Raw genomic sequence first — 9,113 nt, forward strand, 5'->3', positions numbered from 1 at the left:
CCCTCAGCGCTGGCTCAGCCCGACTCTTCAACCCCTCCAGGGATCCCGGGGACTCCCCCCTGCCCTGGGCAGCCCATTCCAACGCCCAACAGCCCCTTCTGCACAGAAATCCTTCCTCAGAGCCAGCCTGACCCTGCCCTGGGCAGCTTGAGGCCATTCCCTCGGGGCCTGGCGCTGGGGCCTTGGCTCCAGAGACTCATCCCCCCTCTCTGCCCCCTCCTGGCAGGGAGTTGCCGAGGGCCAGGAGGTCTCCCCTCAGCCTCCTCTTCTCCAGACGAAATAACCCCAGACAGGTTCAGGGGTTTCTGTGCAGAGCGAGCAAAGCTTTCACCCAAACTCTGTGCAGATGGAAGTATTGCACTGATTCCTTTTTTTTTTTTTTTTTTTTTTTGTTTAATTAAATACAACTGTGGGGGTGAAAAGCAATGCAGGATGGTTTGTTTTAATTTCAGTATCCTTTGGAGATGCTGGAAATGGCATTTCCCGGCGGGTGCAACAAGGCTGGGTGCTGAGCCAAGCGGCGTGGCTCTCGCCCCCAGCACCTCACCGCAGCATCCCTGCCCAAACTGGGAGCAGGTCACGAGGGTTCACGGCTCCTTCGCAGCATCCCCGGGGCGAGCCAAGGCAGGCAAAGCAGCAGCAGGGGCTGCACGGGCACAGGCACCCTGTGAGGAGGGGAAAGCCCTGCGGTACAGAGCCCCAAGGGTGAAGCAGTGTGGGAGCAGCCAGCCTGACAGCTGTGCTGCCACCTCCCTCACCTGCACCCTGCGGCCTTGGCACCGTTTCCCCACCCTGGGTGACCCAAGGAAACTTCCCACGAACAGAAGATGCAGGAGAACAACCCACGGCCCAGGTAACCTGCAGAAAGCATCGTCACTGGCTCTCTGAGAGCTGGCTGGCTGAACAAGAGTGGCAGACAGAAACCCAGCCGCGGGGGAGATCAGCAAACCAGAGCAGGAACAGCTGCCGTGTTTTGGGAGAGTCGCTTAAGTGGAATAATCAAGCCAAACACTCAAGGCTTTAACGGCTTTAAACTCCGACGGGGGGGGGGTTAGACTGGACATCAGGAAAAAATGTTTCCCAGCAAGAGTGGTCCGAGAGTGGAACAGGCTGCCCAGGGAGGGGGGAGTCCCCATCCCTGGGGGGGTTTCAGGGCCGTTGGGATGAGCTGTGGGGGGATGTGGGGTAGGGGAGAACTTTGTAGAGTCGGGCTGAGGGTTGGACTTGATGATCCCGAGGGGCTTTTCCAACCTGAATGATTCTGTGAATGCCCTGCCCCGTCAGCAGGGATGCCCTGGCAGGACACCCAAGCACCCTCCTGGTGAAAACAATGTGAAAGGAGCTGCTTTTCCCCAGGACCCTCGCAGACAGCCCTTTGCACCAGGGAAACCACTCGGGGAGAAGCTCAGGTCCAGGGCTCAAGCATCCCAAGATGGCCAGAGACCTTTCAGGGGCTTTCCATGGGCTCATACAGCAAAGGGCAGGCTTCTGGCATCCTCTGTGCCCTGGATAATCCTGGCTCAGGGATGTGAGTGAAGTCGGGTGTGTGCACAAAGACAAATCCTCCTCCCGAGCTGCCCTGAGTGGTTGTCTGCCTCAAGATGCCTCTTTCTTCCCTGGCAATGATTCAGCCCGTCTAAGATATAAATTGTCCCCGGAAGATTCCTGTCCCTCTCCATTGACTGGAAGGAGACCAGAGCAGCTACATTATTCATAGAAGCATCTCGGTCTGATGCCCAGGGTAGAGATGCAGCTTCCAGAGCACTCGCTGAGCACCCAGTAACCTCACCGTAGATTCAGGCCGTTTGAAGACGGGTCAGAGACACCAAATGCAGGTTCATCTCCCCACTCCTGGAGCTCTGCTTCCATCGGTGGGTGCTCAGGGACAGCACCCAGCAGCACCTCTGCTGCTAACAGGGATCCCATCACCCAACAAGCACCCCTGAGCTTGCAAGCAGGGGAAGCAGGATGCGGCCCAAGGAGCTCATCACCTACACATGGATTTAACAGGGCAAAACCTCCAGCATCCAGACTACGGGTCACTGCAGTGGAAGGTCCAGCCCACATTTCCTGGAAGGCTACAGCAATCTTCCAGGCATCCCTTCGCAGGAAACCTGCAGTAGCTGAATGAGCAAACAGGTGAATGAGGCTCCCTGCGAGGAAAACTGCTCCGCTGCTCTGGATCTGGGTCATCTGGTCAAGGCGAGGTCTGAGAGCTGGTTGAATAACTCTGGTGCATCTTGCACGGCGGGGAAAGATAACAGAGATCCCACCCTGCTTCTCGGCTTGCTCTGGAGCAGGTTGCATACGGGGAGAGAAGGGAGACAGCCAGTGCTGCTCGAGGCTGTAAATTAACCTCAGGGTTTCCTAATGGGACCCTGATTTATCTCCTGCCTCTGTCTGAACTAATTGAGTTCATTCCACTCGGTGATTCATGCCATGGAAATGGGTTCCAGAGAAAATGGGACCTCAAGCGGCTTCAGCAAATCCCTCGCTTTATTAGCCAGGGAGCCGTAATGCTTTTAAAACAAGGAGATTTTCAAAAGCAGCAGCCAGCCCCCAGCCCATCAGTCACTGCCAGTGGCCGCAGCTCAGGTTTCAGCCAGGGCTGCCACGTCCATCCCTTCCCCAGCCAGGGCTGTCAGAAGGACCCAGAGGGCAAAACAAGGGGCTTTGTGTCCCCCAGCCCTGCTGGGGGTGGGCTGGAGGCTCAGCCAGCCACCAGTAGCCCCAGAGCGGTGGCAAATGTGTCCCCTGCCCCTTCTCATCCCAGGGGATGGCAAAGGGGAGGGAGGTGGGTGAAGGAAAAGCCACCCTGAGCTGCTCTTACCACCCTCTGCTCAGCACAGGAGGTGAAGCAGGGACTCGGTTTGATTCCTTGCATCTGCACGGCAGGACGAGCATCCCCGGCTCTGACCCACATCTCAGCCGAGAACCCAGCCCTGGCGCTCACCCCTGCGCTGCCCATTGAGCATCGCACCCTCCTCCTCCTCCTCTTCCTCTTCCACTCCACCCTGCCAACTTCAAGAGCCTTTCCCCAAACTTCCCAGCTTTCCCGTGCCCGGCTCAGCCGATTGCAGCAGAAATTCAGCCCAAACCCCCAACCAAGGCAGTCGCGGGGATGGCGGCTCCGCCAGCCCTCGGCGCCCCCCCTGCACGCACGTGTTTGTTTGTTGGGCTGTTTGCGTGCGGCTGAGCAGAGGCAGAAGGAGGCTTTTGGCGACAGGAACGGCAGATAATGGTTTGTTTGCTTTCAGCTTGTCTCGCGTGTCCCCGGGGAGTCTGAAGGCTCGGCCTCGCAGCCTGGGCATCCCGCCGCTCCTCCTCTGAAGCAGCGAGGATGAGGCTGGTGCAGCTCTTGGAGACCTTGGAGCAAACCACCCGTGATTTATAAAGACATTAAAGGCTCCTGCACCCACATTTCCTCATCCCACAGTGCTGGCAGAGCCCCTTGCCAGCCCAGCACAGGCCCTCTCCAGGTGACCAAACCTGGGTGCAGACCTGGAGGGGATGGAGGGATCCACCGCCAGGTGCATCCCAAGCTGCAGCCCCTTTTGAAGGGTCCTGGGGCAGCTTTCCTTGGCCACACCACACCCACCAAGCACACCCAGGAGATGCTCACCCCAAAACACATATTGCTTCTCCCAGGTAGATTTTCTGCTGCCCGGCTTGCCCAGCCTGCTGGTGCAAATGCCAGCTGCGTTTTCTTATTGCTGTCATGTTATGAACCTCATTAAAACCCTTCTAGAAGCCAAAATAAAATTACCTTTACCAATTTCCTCCTTGTCCTCAGGATTGTTTACTTATTTGGAGAATTCCAGCAGGTCTGAAAGGCCTGCTTCCCCACGGAGACAGCACTGCTCATCCCAATCAGATTACCTTTATCCAATTGATCTTCATTTATCTGACCTTTATAAAGCTCTCACCTGATTTCCAGAGCACAAGATGTTTGCAGCGTACGGTTTCCTTCCTCTCCCTCCTTGGCTCTGCTCTATACGGGCAGCAGACTCCCCAGCAAACAGCCACTAAACCTGCCATAACCCACTGGGAAACAGTTAATTAAAAAAAAAAAAAACCCAAACAAACCCAAACCAACAAACACTATAATTGAGTGGATTGAACTGAAGGGGCTGGGTACAGGCAGGGCAAGAAGTTGGGAGGGGACAGAGCTGGAGGCACCACGCGTACGGATGCTGTGCATCCAGCAGGGCTGGGTTAGCAGAAGTCAGTGCACGAAGCCTGGCAGCTCCCACCAGAAATGGGGGAGCCGGGCAGCTCCCAGCCCCCCAGTCAGCTCTTGCAGATGCTCTGGGCTTTGTTGTGAGGGCCAGCGGCTGGCTCATTTGCATAGGGAATGAAGGCAGCAATTAGTTTACCTCATCATCTCAGCAGACTGGGAAATTAGCTCCCTTCTGATTCAATCACAGTTGCTGGGAAGAGGCTTCAGGAACACGGAGGGGTGGGGGGGGGAGGTGGCCATCGCACCGAGCACCCGCTCCAGAGCCCCGCCAGGCTCAGCCTAACGGGGACGAGAGCCGCCGGCCCAGTCAGCCCAGTCTCACACCAGCGCCCTGCGCTCCCCCGCTGCAGCTCAGCCTTCAGCACGTGCCTTCCTCATCTCCGGGCTCCTTTCTGCCACATCCCGTGTGGATGGGACACAGGGAGCCTCAAGCACCTGCTTTGCTTGGGGAAGAAGTCAAACCCTGCCCCAACCTGGCATTTCCCCAGGGCCGATGGCTCCAGCTTCACCCTCCCGCCACGGGGAAGGATTCCCTGGGGAGAGCAGATGCACTTGCCCACGTCCTTCACTCCCAGCCCGCTCCCTCCCTTGGCACAGAGCCGTAATTCTCCTTGACAATTTATTCCCTGCAGGAATATTAATGAGCCTGGGAGGCGCAGAGAAGCCCCCTCTCCCCATTACGCTCCTGGGAGCTTCACCTTGATGAGCACTTCGCTGCCGGGCGCAGGTCGGAGCTGCTCTCCTGTGGGGAAGATGGATGGAAATGCATTTCTCCCAACCACATTGCTGCTGGTTAATGCATCCAGCCAAGCTCCGGGAAGGATCCACCACAGCTCTGAGGCTCCAACCGTCACCACTTTCAAAAGGGTAGAGTGAAGAGCTTGTAGTTTTTCTGGAACAACTTCCCAATGACACCCAGAAAAGTTTTGCTTTTATATCAAGTGCGACACCTTTGCCCTCCCAGCATCATCTCCTGTTTCTCATCCACCTTAAAAGTCTTTAATTCAATCCAGCTGGGCTCAAACCCTGCAGGGCTTCCCATCTCCGGGCTTACCCAGCCGTTGCTGCGGTCCTCAGCTGGACTGTGAAGGTCCCCAGCATCTTCCCAAATGGGAAATTTTGGAGAAATGAGAAATTTGGGGAAAATTAAGGGTGTCTATCTGCTGACACAAAGGTTTAAACCCCGGGTTGTCCCCAAACCAGCCTCCTGGGGATGGCAGAGGGGAGATGGAAGGAAGCATCTGGGGTTTGGCCATCCAGCATCTCCCAGACCAGCACATGGGGCTGCAGGGGGAAGTCACGGCTCCGCTGCCCCCCAGGCTGGCCCGCCCCCGCTGTCTGGGCAGAAACACCCTGATTTCCCACCTCTCCTCACAGCCCTGCGATAGCACTTGATCTCCAGTCCCTCTCCACCCTTCCCAGGAGGTTTCCTGCCCGGCTTTTGTGCACAGATGCGCAGAGAAGGAGCTGAAAAGGAGAGGATGCTGCAGCCGGGGTGCTGGAAGCAGTTGCCATAGGGACAGTATCTCTGAGTGGCAGCTTGGGCTTCATTTGCAATCCTGGCCTCCTCTCCTTCCCTTTTCTCCCTTTTGGTATCTCCAGGAGCCTGATTTGGCAGCTCTGCCAGGGCCAAATCCCTCCCTGAACTGAGGGAGCATCGGGTGGGCGCAGGAGGAAAGCGCTGGATGCTGGAGATCACCAGGCCAGAGGGATGGATGGATGGATGGATGGATGGATGGATGGATGGATGGATGGATGGATGGGATCTGTCAGGATGAGCAGGGAGGAGGAAAACTCGGCCAGACAATTCCCAAAAAACTATATCCCTTGATGAAAGTGAAAGTTTGGGCTGTAGAGACCCAGCGGTCAGAGCTGCACCCACCTGCCCTCACCCCGTGGGTGGAAGAGCATCCCCTGGCCCGGGCCGGGCAGGGAAAGCCCAAAGTCACCCCCAGTCCCAGGAGGGAGGTGCACGCAACACCTTTTGCCCTTGCTAAATGCAACGGGAAAGGGGCTATCCATCAGAGAGACAGGGCTGGAGGAACCACATGGGGATCTGAGGAACGGGGCCGTCGGGGGTCACTTGAGACCCCCGTTACCTGACATCTTCACCAGCATCATTATCCCAGTAAACAAAGGCAGCTCTCTGGATCTCTTTGTTTCCCCCTAAGTGCTCCAAAATGTTTTGCATGTTAATCAAAAGCAGAGGAGAAAGGAGCCCTCTGACACCGCCGTACCCCACTGTCTCCTTCCGCTCTCGCAGACTGTCTGATTTGGGTATATAAAAGGAGAAAATGGGATTATATTGGAGCTCCCTCTGTTCAGGTTTGCCCCACATCCATCCAGCGCCACAGGGCTTCAGCTGCTGGGATGGACAGTCCCTGCGAGGAGAGGTCCAGGTTCGTTAGGAAGCTGTGGCTGAGTTTCTTACCCTGGTTATTACCTGGCTTTGAGGAGATATCAGAGATATCTTTGAGGAGAATTCAGCCTCGGCAGGAGAGTTTCATCATTTCCTTTTTCCAAGCAGGGAATGGGTGCTGGGTTGGGGGGCACCGGGGTCTCTGTGGGGATGGGATGGAGGAAGGTGTGGGAAAGGCATTCCATTCTTCTCCAGCCCTGCTCAGCCCCCGATGAAGATTTCACTTCGGCCGGAGCAAAACCAACGAGGGGACTCAGGGGGACGCCTGGGGAGAAGGAAAATAAATGGGGCTGGAGTGTTGCAGCTGTTGTGCACATCCCCGGCAGATTACAACCATCAGGCTGGCTCACCCCTCACCCCTCACTGCCGGAGTTGCTCTTCCCTGGACCAGCCTCGTAGAAACCTCGTCACGCTCCAGGCAGCAGCTCGGACCCCCCTCCCCAGCCCCTGCCCCTTTCTTCCTGCCCCAAATCAGCCACCCCCTGCCTTTGCTCGCTGCCAGACATGACTGGAAGGGGGAAATGAAGGTGATTTAACGACCTGCAACCTTTAGGGCCAGTGCCCCAGGGAGGCAGGATGAGTGATGGGCAGCGGGGCGGCCGCAGTGATGGATCTTGCTGTCGGAAGAGGGTCGGGATGGGGCCAAGCTGCGGGAAGTGGCCAGTGCAAATGTGCAGGTGGCCACGGTGGGACAGTGGGCGATGCGTTCATGACTCTGGTAGCAAAGGTTTTGGGGAGCAAAGAGGGGAATCTCTTCCCCAAATAGGAGCCTCGGCTGTTTCCTGCCAGGCAGGAGACGGCGGGAGCAGGGGCAAAGCTTTGCTGCCTCGGGGTTTTCTGAGGTTGGGCTGGGGAGGAGAGCGGACGCCCTGCGGATGATCGTCCAGCTCCAGCAAAGCTGAGCAACCTCCCAGGGCTGCATTAGTCAGCCGGGATGGCTGGATGCCCCCGTCCTCACAGCGACCTGTCAGTGTGCCCGTAGGGAGCCTGAAAACAGCCCTGAGCAGAACAGAACCCCCCCTGATCTGCCAACCAACAGTTCCAGTTTCACCAATTAATAGAGTCCCAGTATCTCTGAGCACTTGGCAAATAAACAGCTTCTCTTTCCAGATATCAGTGAGAGAGGCAGGGAGCAGCTGCCCTGCTTGACACCTGGGGAAACTGAGGCACAGCAGAGTTAGCAGGCGATAGTTCTAGCACAACCACTAACAACATCCCTGCTTGGTGTGGGTCAGGTGCTGGGAGAAGGGAAGAAGGAGGTAAAAAACCCTCTGGATCTTGTCTGGGCTACAAGAACTCTGAAAACCAACTGGGAAAGCATCCCATAGCTGGACTGGATGGTCATTTTAGGTCCCTTCCCTTCCCTTCCCTTCCCTTCCCTTCCCTTCCCTTCCCTTCCCTTCCCTTCCCTTCCCTTCCCTTCCCTTCCCTTCCCTTCCCTTCCCTTCCCTTCCCTTCCCTTCCCTTCCCTTCCCTTCCCTTCCCTTCCCTTCCCTTCCCTTCCCTTCCCTTCCCTTCCCTTCCCTTCCCTTCCCTTCCCTTCCCTTCCCTTCCCTTCCCTTCCCTTCCCTTCCCTTCCCTTCCCTTCCCTTCCCTTCCCTTCCCTTCCCTTCCCTTCCCTTCCCTTCCCTTCCCTTCCCTTCCCTTCCCTTCCCTTCCCTTCCCTTCCCTTCCCTTCCCTTCCCTTCCCTTCCCTTCCCTTCCCTTCCCTTCCCTTCCCTTCCCTTCCCTTCCCTTCCCTTCCCTTCCCTTCCCTTCCCTTCCCTTCCCTTCCCTTCCCTTCCCTTCCCTTCCCTTCCCTTCCCTTCCCTTCCCTTCCCTTCCCTTCCCTTCCCTTCCCTTCCCTTCCCTTCCCTTCCCTTCCCTTCCCTTCCCTTCCCTTCCCTTCCCTTCCCTTCCCTTCCCTTCCCTTCCCTTCCCTTCCCTTCCCTTCCCTTCCCTTCCCTTCCCTTCCCTTCCCTTCCCTTCCCTTCCCTTCCCTTCCCTTCCCTTCCCTTCCCTTCCCTTCCCTTCCCTTCCCTTCCCTTCCCTTCCCTTCCCTTCCCTTCCCTTCCCTTCCCTTCCCTTCCCTTCCCTTCCCTTCCCTTCCCTTCCCTTCCCTTCCCTTCCCTTCCCTTCCCTTCCCTTCCCTTCCCTTCCCTTCCCTTCCCTTCCCTTCCCTTCCCTTCCCTTCCCTTCCCTTCCCTTCCCTTCCCTTCCCTTCCCTTCCCTTCCCTTCCCTTCCCTTCCCTTCCCTTCCCTTCCCTTCCCTTCCCTTCCCTTCCCTTCCCTTCCCTTCCCTTCCCTTCCCTTCCCTTCCCTTCCCTTCCCTTCCCTTCCCTTCCCTTCCCTTCCCTTCCCTTCCCTTCCCTTCCCTTCCCTTCCCTTCCCTTCCCTTCCCTTCCCTTCCCTTCCCTTCCCTTCCCTTCCCTTCCCTTCCCTTCCCTTCCCTTCCCTTCCCTTCCCTTCCCTTCC

Source organism: Athene cunicularia (genome assembly GCF_003259725.1).
Source record: "Athene cunicularia isolate RWA chromosome 27 unlocalized genomic scaffold, athCun1 chr27_part1, whole genome shotgun sequence".
Taxonomy (NCBI): domain Eukaryota; kingdom Metazoa; phylum Chordata; class Aves; order Strigiformes; family Strigidae; genus Athene; species Athene cunicularia.